Source organism: Pseudorasbora parva, chromosome 3, assembly GCF_024679245.1.
Source record: "Pseudorasbora parva isolate DD20220531a chromosome 3, ASM2467924v1, whole genome shotgun sequence".
NCBI classification, from domain to species: domain Eukaryota; kingdom Metazoa; phylum Chordata; class Actinopteri; order Cypriniformes; family Gobionidae; genus Pseudorasbora; species Pseudorasbora parva.
Window position 1 is genome coordinate 17,272,666 of NC_090174.1, and position 12,766 is coordinate 17,285,431.

The 12,766-nt window shown below is 34.4% G+C and overlaps 1 long non-coding RNA gene across 3 annotated transcripts; it reads right to left on the minus strand.

Moving 5' to 3' along the window:
- Nucleotides 1-449: 449 nt before the first annotated feature.
- LOC137070644 (uncharacterized) lies at nucleotides 450-12,652 on the minus strand. Of its 3 annotated transcripts, XR_010904299.1 has the most exons (6): nucleotides 12,267-12,652; nucleotides 12,014-12,084; nucleotides 11,852-11,936; nucleotides 1,469-1,539; nucleotides 1,236-1,302; nucleotides 450-804 (listed from the first exon to the last, which is right to left on the minus strand). It is a non-coding gene; the product is annotated as an uncharacterized lncRNA (long non-coding RNA). The 3 variants fall into 3 exon arrangements; XR_010904297.1 differs by lacking the exon at nucleotides 12,267-12,652 and having other exon boundaries at nucleotides 12,014-12,253; XR_010904298.1 differs by lacking the exon at nucleotides 12,267-12,652 and having other exon boundaries at nucleotides 1,236-1,305; nucleotides 12,014-12,253.
- Nucleotides 12,653-12,766: the final 114 nt, after the last annotated feature.

Consider the following 12,766-nt stretch of genomic DNA (forward strand, 5'->3'; position numbering starts at 1 on the left):
CTAAAATGTTTAATTCCGTACAGTTCTCTATACCGTTTATCATCAATAAAGCACAAATGTAGAATCACAACAATTATTTATTTCCTTTAACAGCTGCCAGTGCTTTAAAGTGATTGCACTTTTTGTGGTGAATGAATTGCAATATTTACATTACAACCATTAAAACATTCAGCCTTCAGCCAACTACTCACATAGTACATTTTAACTCCCTAAGTGTTAAAATGTACTCTTTTGAGTAATGTACATATTTCACACTTTAAAAAGTGTGATTTTAACTCCCAAACAGAGGAAGTCATATATACATTTTATGAGTGTTAAATTTGACTCGAATTGAGTATTATATTGATTATAATTGAGTAACAATCTGTTCATTGTAGGGTTGAAAAATTAAGGGAGGCAAAGAGTTGTTTTAACAAACTAGTTCTTTATTAACAAGCAAGACCCTTTACATCACTGAAGGTTAACTTTTAAAATAAATTAAAAAGGCACAGTATAGGCATTTCTGTCATCAGAATTATATTAAAGCTACTTATCAAGTGGTGTGTAATACTTCAAGTCCTGCATGTCAGTGAATATATTTCCTGTGTCAGTGAAGTGGGATCAGTACCTTCAACTATGCAACAGAACAGCAGTACTTGAGTCAACACAACATTCAGCAGATGAAAAACAGTTGCAGGGTATCTGTGGATCAGGTTGTGTCCAGTTGCTAACAGTACAGTTCAGTGCATAGTTGTTGTTTCACATGCAGAGCAGGGAAGGTTGTGCAGATCCAACTCTCTCGAAAAATCCTGGAATGCTGGTTCCCTAGACAACACAAAACCAGACCAATTACAATTAATATTATTTGGATTTTATAAATACAGCAAGTTTATGATGGAAAAAGTTCAATCATCTTGGACTTTGGTGACTCAAACATGAAACTATTTTAGTTAGAATTGACTGATTTCCAAGTAAATGAAAGGCTTACGTCATCCAAAAATGTTAATTCTGTTATTAATTACTCATGTTAATTAATTACTCAGATAGAGCAAACATTTACTGCCATAGTATTTTTTTCTTACTATGGTGGTGAATGGTTGCTTTATCTGCTTGGTTACTAACATTTTTCCAAATATCTTCTTTAGTGTTCAACAGAAGAAAGAAACTCATACAGGTTTGGAACAACGTGAGGGCGAGTAAATGAAGACATAATTTTCAATTTTGGGTGAACTATCCCTTTAAGAAATCTCACTTACTAATCAGCTGCTGGAATGATTTTTGTTCGCTTCTTCCTGACTTTGGGATAGGCAGAGATTTCCCAATCTGCTGAGTATAAAATCAAACAGAAACCATCTACATGTCATATCATGAAAACAATTTGTTTGACTCTTTTTTTTTTGTTATTATTTGATGTTAGCCAAATACCAACAAAGCTATCATTATTTTTGTGCCCATTATTCTCTCTCATATGTTATCTATTAATTCTTACCATCACCAGGCAAGTTCTAGTCTGTAGTCTTTAAGCACCATCCCCGGACCTTACTTGATGCATTATAGAAACTGAAAATAGAAAAACAAATACATTTAAAGGGTAAGTTCCAAAAATGAAAATTTGATGTTTACCCAGCTAACACAGTTACGTTGTGAAGACGTAACCGGACCGGACCATATTCGTCGTAGCGACGTACCAAATAACGTTCCAATGACGTAACTTTGTGATTCCCATAATCGTCGTGGCGACGTTATAGTGGGACGTTGCTGGAACGTGACGAGCACGTCCCAACGACCAAACTGGCACGTTGTGAGAACGTAACCTTAAAGGACCATATTCGTCGTAGCGACGTACCTAATTATGGCGCTCGCTTTGTGTCATTTCTTTCCTAACCTATGGCGCGTACTCCGGGCCAAAATTAAACATCCGACCGACCGACCTACCGATCGAACGTCTAACCGAACGTCTATCCGACCGTCTTGTCTGATGGAGCGGGTGACCCACGTGACGACCTGACGTGACGTCAACGTCTTGAAATTATGTCTTTTTTTACCATTTATATATACAAGCTGATGTGTAAAGACTATACATTGACACTGCAGGCACTAAATACAGATATATACCTAAAATAATACTCAACCATTTCCTGCTGTACTTCCCTGAATAAGTCTTTAAAGATGTTGTAGGCTATTTTAAGTCTTTCTTAGTGATTAACTGAAAAAAGCTTGTATATCATGACTTTCTCTGTTTTCCATGACAAAAGGAGCTAATGTTTCAAACTTTTAAACATCAGACTCACCTATTTTAACTGTACATCCATGCAGTGGGCTACTGTTAATTAATGTATTTGTATTTTTCCATATTATTTTATGTATATGTACGTTATATAATTTGCATATCATGGTTAGTAACAGTGGCTCAGTGGTTCATGTAGGTTGTCTACAAACCAGAAGGTAGGTGGTTCAATCCCCTGTTCCACCTGACCAAGTGTCGAAGTGTCCATGAGCAAGACACCGAACCCCAGCTGCTCCCGACGAGCTGGATGGCGCCTTACATGGCTGACATCGCCGTCGGTGTATGAATGGGTGAATGTGAGGCAAAATGTAAAGCGCTTTGGATAAAAGCGCTATATAAATGCAGTCCATGCAGTCCATCCATCAAACAGATTCATTTTATATTGTTTGTCACCTTACTTTACAAGTAAGAGTTAAAAGTTATATATTAACGAGTTTTAATTTGTAAATCTTCAATGTAATGGGGCCATGTTGTCATTAATTGTCCATTTACATTTAATGGTAGTAACACATTGACCCCCTTCAGGGGTTGCCACAGCGAATCACCTGCCTCCATCTGTTCCTATCCTCTGTATCCTCTTCTCTCAGACCGACTACCTTCATGTCCTCCTTCACTACATCCATAAACCTCCTCTTTGGTCTTCTTCTTGACCTCCTGCCTGGCAGCTCTAACCTCAGCATCCTTTTACCAATAATAATAATAATTATTATTATTATTCACTATATATATATCCAATATATTCACTCTCCACCCCCTGAACATGGCCAAACCATCTCAACCTGGCCTCTCTAACTTTGTCTTCAAAACATCTCACATGTGCTGTCCCTCTGATGTACTCATTCCTGATCAATCCTATCCATCCTCGTCACTCCCAAAGAGAACCTCAACATCTTCAGCTCTGCTACCTCTAGCTCTTCCTCCTGTCTTTTCCTCAGTGCAACTGTCTGAGTAACACATTGAGTAAGGTTAAGATTATTCAATAAACACATTGTTTATTTTTACCATGATTTTGTCTCCTTCCTTCTGATATTTCCTCTGCTGACTTCACTGACTCGTGGGCTGGTATCATAATGAGTTAACATAAGCTGTTGATGTATTGGAATATAAAAAAATTACTTTTCTGAACTTATGCAGAGAGAGAGAGAGATCATGTCAACTCAACACTGGATCTAACATGCCTTTTCACTGTCTCTCATCTTGTAATCATAGGGGCATAAAGTGATTTGCAGCTTATGGTTATAATGGATTATAGTCGTTTAAAATCCTTGTTAATGTACATAAAGACTTCATCCTAGTCTGTAAGATTGTATATTGTAATATTTGAAACAGTGCTAATAAGAGTATAGGCTAGATGCCAGATATATTATAAATAATTTTTAGTTTCTAGATAATATGGATTTTTTTTTCCACAGTTCTCCCATGATTCTGAAAACAAAACTAAACCAAAAAAGAACGCAGATAGGCCTAATTTACTCGAGGTTCTATGAGTCTATTCAAGCTTCTATTCCTTTAAATTTATAAATAAATATATAAATATATATATATATATATATATATATATATATATATATATATATATATATATATATATATATATATATATATATATAAATTTATAAATATATATATATATATATAAATTTATTTAAATGAATACAAGTTTGAATAGACTCATAGAACCTCGAGTATATATATATATATTAATGTGTGGATGAAGTCATCCTGAGCTTGAACTATACAATGAGCTGCATCAAATCCGTTTTATCAGTCATAAACTTTTATTCCAATGCTTTCATTATATTTGATGTTTGCAAAACAGAAATATAAATCGTATATTCAGTTTAACAGCATTGAATTCAAAAAGTTTGTAACTGAACTGCGAAGTGTGCACATTTTGATGCTTAAATTTGTTCAATGACTGGGTCAAACGCGTTTGCAAATCGGCCTGAATCCACTTGAATTAATTTGGACTGCTCTCTCAGTAGCTACGTTTCCATAAGAGGTTTGCACAAAACCTTTGTGATATTTAGGCTGCTAAATGTCGACAAAAAACTATTGAGAAGTAATTCCAAAAAGTATGTTGGTATGTTTGTGTATATCCTAGCAGCAATAGCCATTATTTTTAATGGAAGGAGACATAGGCGTGTTATCCACGCATTAATTAAAATTCAAAGAACGAAATATATATATATACGTTTTATCCATAGGTTTTATCAGTCACTGGTGACACCTAGTGGAGTAATATTGTAATATAATCTTTATTTAAAGCTTAACATTACTTTCAAACGTCATTTACTTATTTTAATCACGGCTGCCACAACATCAGTGTTTATATTTCCGACCATAAACCTTTTTTTTTTTTTTTTTACAATACTTTCGTTATTTTTTTGATGTTTGGGAAACATAAATAGCCATATTTTATTAAATAATAGTTCAAACAAGCCTTAAAATACATATTTTTGTATTTTGTCATATTTGTGATGAAGCCAGACGAATTGATGACCAGCCCCAGCTTATTTTTTAAGGTGAAGAAAATGGTCTTGCAATATTCCTAACTTGTAAGTTGCTTTAATAGGCTATACCTAGTATATTAAAAACATGCATACAAATTAGGCTAAAAAAACAAACTAATACAAAGTGGATATAATCTAAGCATTTATTTCAAGAACTAAAGCTTAATATGCCTTGCTGCAGTTTTTGAATATGGTATACACTATTTCTATTAAATAAGACACATTCCGACATCAGATCTGTTTCTGAATCTTCCGTTGGGCGATGGAGAAAAATTATGTTGAATATCTCCTGCTTTTCCGAATTATAAAATAGCCGTCAAAGTTTGCCAGTTTTTTTAATAATAGCCTCGGATCTATATTCAAATTTATTAATACACAGCACATACCTTATAAATCAGTAGTTGCTGTAATCAAATGGGGACTTGTTAGTTAGAGGATCAATCGAAGAAGTATAAGAACGTTAAATTAAGGTAAGAAAAACAAACGTGGTACAACGCGTCTTAACACGAAAACAACACGTTGGGAAGACGATCGGTTACCGCACTCCCGACCGGTCACCACGGGTACGCGTTAACAACATGTAAGCACATGTAGGAACGTGTTACATATGATTTAATGAAACTGATTAATAATTTAGTTTGGGCTCATGGTTTATATGTGAAAGACATGGAAATCAACCTTGATTAGCTTAAGGCCAGTTTAACAGAATCAGCTGAATGCATAAATGTAAAACTAAACACAAACAGATGTTTTTAATAAACCTTTACACTTTAGCATTTACTTAGTATTTAGGATGTTTATTTATGAAAGATAATTTAATAATTGTATTAAGGTTCAGTAGGCTATTTATATTTCTCTTTAGTTCTTGAAATAAAATGTCTGCTTTAGTTTGTAGCCTATGTGTAGTCTATGCATGTTTTTAATATATATATATATATATATATATATATATATATATATATATATATATATATATATATATATATATATCCTATTAAAGCAACTAGGATATTGTAAGACAAATTGATTAAAAAGAAGCTGGGCTGGTTTAGCTACTTGGTTTAATTTTGAGCAGTAGGCTACCGCAGGGCTGTGCCAAGTGTGACCACACAGCTCGCAAAGTAAAGTGACAACTGACTTGATGTAAAAAGCCAACAGGAGTTTGTTTTTGTCGTTTAAAATAATATAATAGGCTAGTTAAAAGACATAGACATCGCAAAAAATGTGTACCGTGATGTTGTATTATTCTACTTGTTCAAATTTCATTATATAGTAGTTGGCTAACTTGCAATATTTTTCTTTACGTGAGAAAGTGATTGTCACTCAGCGCGGCATCGCAGGTCAGGCCCGTTGAGAGAGCTTTATCAGGCCATTAAAATTCTGATTTTGACTGCCTCTAAACCATAGATATTAGACTACCTAAGAAGTTCAAGTAAATAGGCTACACTAGAAATCCATGCTCATTGCAAAACGAAACGAAATTCACTTTGAATTATAACTTTATTCAAAGCAATACTCAATGTCTCCAGACGCGCATCTTATGTATAACCTCGTTTAAAAAAAATCAACTAAAAAATAACACAAAAAAATTGTATAGGCTAATATTTAAACATAGACTAATTAAATAGGCATTTTCTTTAACCCATGGCCAATGATGTTGCCAGCGCTTTCTGATGGACATTGTCCTTTATAGCAGCATATAACTCACAATACAATAGACATTTTTAGCCATACAGATATGTGCAAGACATAATTATAAAATATAAACTGTCTATACTTTTGTGTACACTTACAAAGGTTGTTGATTCAGAGAAATGATTATTTAGCATGCACTCACTCCAAATGCTGTCTTCATTTCAAAAAATTATTTTGTTTATTAAACATTTCGTTTTTCATTTTAAAAGCATTTCTAAATTCATTTCATATTTCTAACAAACGAAATTCAAAGTCAAAATAACGAAAAAAAACCTTTGAGTTTCCAACATGCAAATTCAAACATTTCGTTCTTTGAATTTTAATTAATGCGTTATTTAGCCTAATTTGTATGCATGTTTTTAATATACTATAGCCTATTAAAGCAACTTACAAGTTAGGAATATTGCAAGACCATTTTCTTCACCTTAAAAAATAAGCTGGGGCTGGTCATCAATTCGTCTGGCTTCATCACAAATATGACAAAATACAAAAATATGTATTTTAAGGCTTGTTTGAACTATTATTTAATAAAATATGGCTATTTATATTTTCCAAACATCAAAATAATAACGAAAGTATTGTTTAAAAAAAAGAAAAAAAAGAAAAGAAAAAAAAGGTTTATGGTCGGAAATATAAACACTGATGTTGTGGCAGCCGTGATTAAAATAAGTAAATGACGTTTGAAAGTAATGTTAAGCTTTAAATAAAGATTATATTACAATATTACTCCACTAGGTGTCACCAGTGACTGATAAAACCTATGGATAAAACGTATATATATATATTTCGTTCTTTGAATTTTAATTAATGCGTGGATAACACGCCTATGTCTCCTTCCATTAAAAATAATGGCTATTGCTGCTAGGATATACACAAACATACCAACATACTTTTTGGAATTACTTCTCAATAGTTTTTTGTCGACATTTAGCAGCCTAAATATCACAAAGGTTTTGTGCAAACCTCTTATGGAAACGTAGCTACTGAGAGAGCAGTCCAAATTAATTCAAGTGGATTCAGGCCGATTTGCAAACGCGTTTGACCCAGTCATTGAACATAATTTAAGCATCAAAATGTGCACACTTCGCAGTTCAGTTACAAACTTTTTGAATTCAATGCTGTTAAACTGAATATACGATTTATATTTCTGTTTTGCAAACATCAAATATAATGAAAGCATTGGAATAAAAGTTTATGGTCCGAAAAAAAACCCACTGATGTTGCGGCAGCCGAACTACTGTTAAGCTTTCGATTTAGAATAAAAGCTTTAGAATAACAGATTCTACAATATTACTCCACTAGGTGTCACCAGTGACTGATTAAACGGATTTGATGCAGCTCATTGTATAGTTCAAGCTCAGGATGACTTCATCCACACATTAATATATATATATACTCGAGGTTCTATGAGTCTATTAAAACTTGTATTCATTTTAATAAATTTATATATATATATATATATATATATATATATATATATATATATATATATATATATATATATATATATATATATATATATATATATTTATAAATCTATATATATATATATATATATATATATATATATATATATATATATATATATATATATATATATATATTTATATATTTATTTATAAATTTAAAGGAATAGAAGCTTGAATAGACTCATAGAACCTCGAGTAAATTAGGCCTATCTGCGTTCTTTTTTGGTTTAGTTTTGTTTTCAGAATCATGGGAGAACTGTGGGAAAAAAAATCCATATTATCTAGAAACTAAAAATTATTTATAATATATCTGGCATCTAGCCTATACTCTTATTAGCACTGTTTCAAATATTACAATATACAATCTTACAGACTAGGATGAAGTCTTTATGTACATTAACAAGGATTTTAAATGACTATAATCCATTATAACCATAAGCTGCAAATCACTTTATGCCCCTATGATTACAAGATGAGAGACAGTGAAAAGGCATGTTAGATCCAGTGTTGAGTTGACATGATCGCTCTCTCTCTCTGCATAAGTTCAGAAAAGTAATTTTTTTATATTCCAATACATCAACAGCTTATGTTAACTCATTATGATACCAGCCCACGAGTCAGCAGAGGAAATATCAGAAGGAAGGAGACAAAATCATGGTAAAAATGAACAATGTGTTTATTGAATAATCTTAACCTTACTCAATGTGTTACTCAGACAGTTGCACTGAGGAAAAGACAGGAGGAAGAGCTAGAGGTAGCAGAGCTGAAGATGTTGAGGTTCTCTTTGGGAGTGACGAGGATGGATAGGATTGATCAGGAATGAGTACATCAGAGGGACAGCACATGTGAGATGTTTTGAAGACAAAGTTAGAGAGGCCAGGTTGAGATGGTTTGGCCATGTTCAGGGGGTGGAGAGTGAATATATTGGATATATATATAGTGAATAATAATAATAATTATTATTATTATTGGTAAAAGGATGCTGAGGTTAGAGCTGCCAGGCAGGAGGTCAAGAGGAAGACCAAAGAGGAGGTTTATGGATGTAGTGAAGGAGGACATGAAGGTAGTCGGTCTGAGAGAAGAGGATACAGAGGATAGGAACAGATGGAGGCAGGTGATTCGCTGTGGCGACCCCTGAAGGGGGTCAATGTGTTACTACCATTAAAAGTAAATGGACAATTAATGACAGCATGGTCCCATTACATTGAAGCTTTACAAATTAAAACTCGTTAACATATAACTTTTAACTCTTACTTGTAAAACAATGACAAACAATATAAAATGGATCTGTTTGATGGATGGACTGCATTTATATAGCGCTTTTATCCAAAGCGCTTTACATTTTGCTTCACATTCACCCATTCATACACCGACGGTGATGTCAGCCATGTAAGGCGCCATCCAACTCGTCGGGAGCAGCTGGGGTTCGGTGTCTTGCTCATGGACACTTCGACACTTGGTCAGGTGGAACCGGGGATTGAACCACCTACCTTCTGGTTTGTAGACAACCTACATGAACCACTGAGCCACTGTTACTAACCATGATATGCAAATTATATAACGTACATATACATAAAATAATATGGAAAAATACAAATACATTAATTAACAGTAGCCCACTGCATGGATGTACAGTTAAAATAGGTGAGTCTGATGTTTAAAAGTTTGAAACATTAGCTCCTTTTGTCATGGAAAACAGAGAAAGTCATGATATACAAGCTTTTTTCAGTTAATCACTAAGAAAGACTTAAAATAGCCTACAACATCTTTAAAGACTTATTCAGGGAAGTACAGCAGGAAATGGTTGAGTATTATTTTAGGTATATATCTGTATTTAGTGCCTGCAGTGTCAATGTATAGTCTTTACACATCAGCTTGTATATATAAATGGTAAAAAAAGACATAATTTCAAGACGTTGACGTCACGTCAGGTCGTCACGTGGGTCACCCGCTCCATCAGACAAGACGGTCGGATAGACGTTCGGTTAGACGTTCGATCGGTAGGTCGGTCGGTCGGATGTTTAATTTTGGCCCGGAGTACGCGCCATAATTAGTCGCAGCGACATACCAGGTAACGTTCCAGCGACGTAACTTTGTGATTCCTGTATTCGTCGTGGCGACGTGATTATAGGCTTGTTTGAGATGCGCCTTGCCTCGCCTGAAATAAAGGCGAGACTAGGCGGCTGCAGTGAGGGGAGGAGTGAAAAAAGTGCAGGCAAGCCGGACAATTCTCTCTTCTCGTAGTGGATCAGACACCAGCGAGAGCAGGTGTGTGTGTGTGAGATTAGAGTTCTCTCTTCTCGTAGTGGATCAGACTCCTGCGAGATCAGTTGCAGATATCGCGGGATTCACACTTGTGCGCTCTGTTGCTGATAAACTGGATGTAATTTAAGTTCTGTTGCTTTTATATGAAAATAAATATTATGAACAAGGCACCCAAAGTTTTTGTTATTTATTTCCTTTCGAAAGGCCTGCTTATCAAGCATTTTTACTTTAATTACACACATGTTTTTATATATTTTTATTAATATGACAACAATCACATAACCCACAGAAAGACTGCACTGTCCGAGAGTTTGAGAATATGCACACATAATTTATACACATAAAAACATGATACCAGAGTTTTAAATTCAAATATATTAAAAAACAACCTTGCATCACGGTTATTTAAACCAATGAGCATTAAGCTGTGTCGTCAGCAAGTCGTTTCCCATCATGCTTTTGCTCCGCGCAGTCGGTGGAGAGCAACTGCGCTCGACTGCAGAATCCGACACATCCGCCTCGCCATCGCGAGAGATTTTTGACATACGTCGGCATGACATCAGAGCAAGGCGGGCCGCCCTCGGACACATTTCTAACCGGCATGCATCTCGCGCTGATCACCGGTGATCGATTCTGCGCAGATTTTGCTCATCTCAAACAAGCCTATTGATTGTCGCTGGAACGTGGCAGGTACGTCCTAACGACCAAAATACCACGTCCAACTTTATTTGAATAATCTCACCTTTAGTCCGGGAAATTAAGATGTGCTTGGTCCATAACCTTGAAATCCACATAGAACTGATACACTCAAACATTGAATTCTCTGCTGTAAAACCTTATTAATACATTTGTTTTGATTTTAGTTAATATATTTAGGGATTATGTACTCGTAGATAATAAAAAACGATACAAACCCCTATTAAATTGTAATAGAAAATGGCTCAAAACCACACTGCATTAATTTAATAATCAGCATTTATTCAGTGTTACTTTGTACAAATATTAAGTCAACATTTGAACAGTGTAACGTGTCAACAAATTATGAGTACAGAAATGTAACACGTCCATTCATTAATCAAACAAACAACATAAGAAATGTAACCAATTATTAAAATATTTTATTGTCTTATTAGGGAGTAGTTAAGTATTTTCTCACTTATACTTATCAATACTCATATTGGTACTACTCTCAATAATTTAGCACAAAAAAGACATGGAAAAAAAGAGTTATCAGTTTCTTTATTATTACTTTTATTTGCAGAAATGTCCTGCATGTCCTGTGAGGCACCTGCTACAAATGTCTGGTGGTGATGTGCTTTATTGCTTCACTACCTGTAGCTAAACCTGAACAATGTGACAATTACAAAAGATATATAGTCCTTCAGCTATAGTCCTACGTTCATAAAGAGATATGTAAAAAACACTACACCGAGTCCTAGCATCTTTTCTGTATTATTGGGCCAAAATATACATCAACAGGTTTTTTTTTTTGTTCAAGAAAATGAGCATGATGACTTTCTCAGGAAGAATCTGAGACCTCTCATTCCTGACTGTGTCCCAGCTGTGGAAAAAGCTTCAGACAGTGTTGATGAGGCAGAGGGAGATGGAGAGCTGTGAGAGAAGAGGAAGAGGGTCTTTCTTACCCCACCAGTGGAGGGCAGGGTCTTCTGAGGATAGGATAAGAGGATGGGCTCTATATATTCACTTTGGATCTTTGTAAACTGGAAGCTGAAAAAAAAGCCATACTATTGTAGGTGTATTGCTTTTTGTTAAAAAGGTATATATATATATATTTTTTTACTTACATGTTCTTCCTCCTCTTCATCCTCTTCCTTATCCCGAGCTACACTGTCACATCTTCATCATTTTCTGGCAGCTGAAACAGAGGAGAACCTTATTAATGTTTCTAATCTATGTTTTTTATGCTTTTGAAAGAGTCATTTTTACTCAACAGTCACCAAGGCTGCATTTATTTGATCAAAAATACAGTACAAACTGTAATATATATTTAAAGTGATAATTCACCCAAAAATGTAAATTCTGTCATTAATTCCTCACCTTATGTTGTTCCAAACCTGTAAGACCTTTGTTCATCTTCAGACACAAATGAAAATATTTTTGATGAAATCCAAAAGCTTTCTGACCCCTCCATAGGCTGCAACACAAGGCCCAGAAAGGTAGTGAAAACATTGTTAAAATAGTCCATGTGACTCCAGTGGTTCAACCTTAATGTTACGAAGCAACAAGAATACTTTTTGTGTGCAAAAATAACTTAATTCCACAATTTTGATCTAGCCTGTGCCAGTCTCCTTTACATTGTAATTATTGATGTCTTTACTTCCTTTCTGCCTTGAAAGTGTTAATTAAATTGCTGTCTGAAGATGAATGAAGGTCTTACAGGTTTGTAACAACATGAGGGAGAGGAATTGATGACAGGATTTAAAGGTTTGGTAGAACTAACCCTTTAAATTGAAAACAGCTATTTTACATTGTAAAATTATTATTATTATTATTATTATTATTATTATTTTAATATTCCTGTGATTAAAGCTGAATTT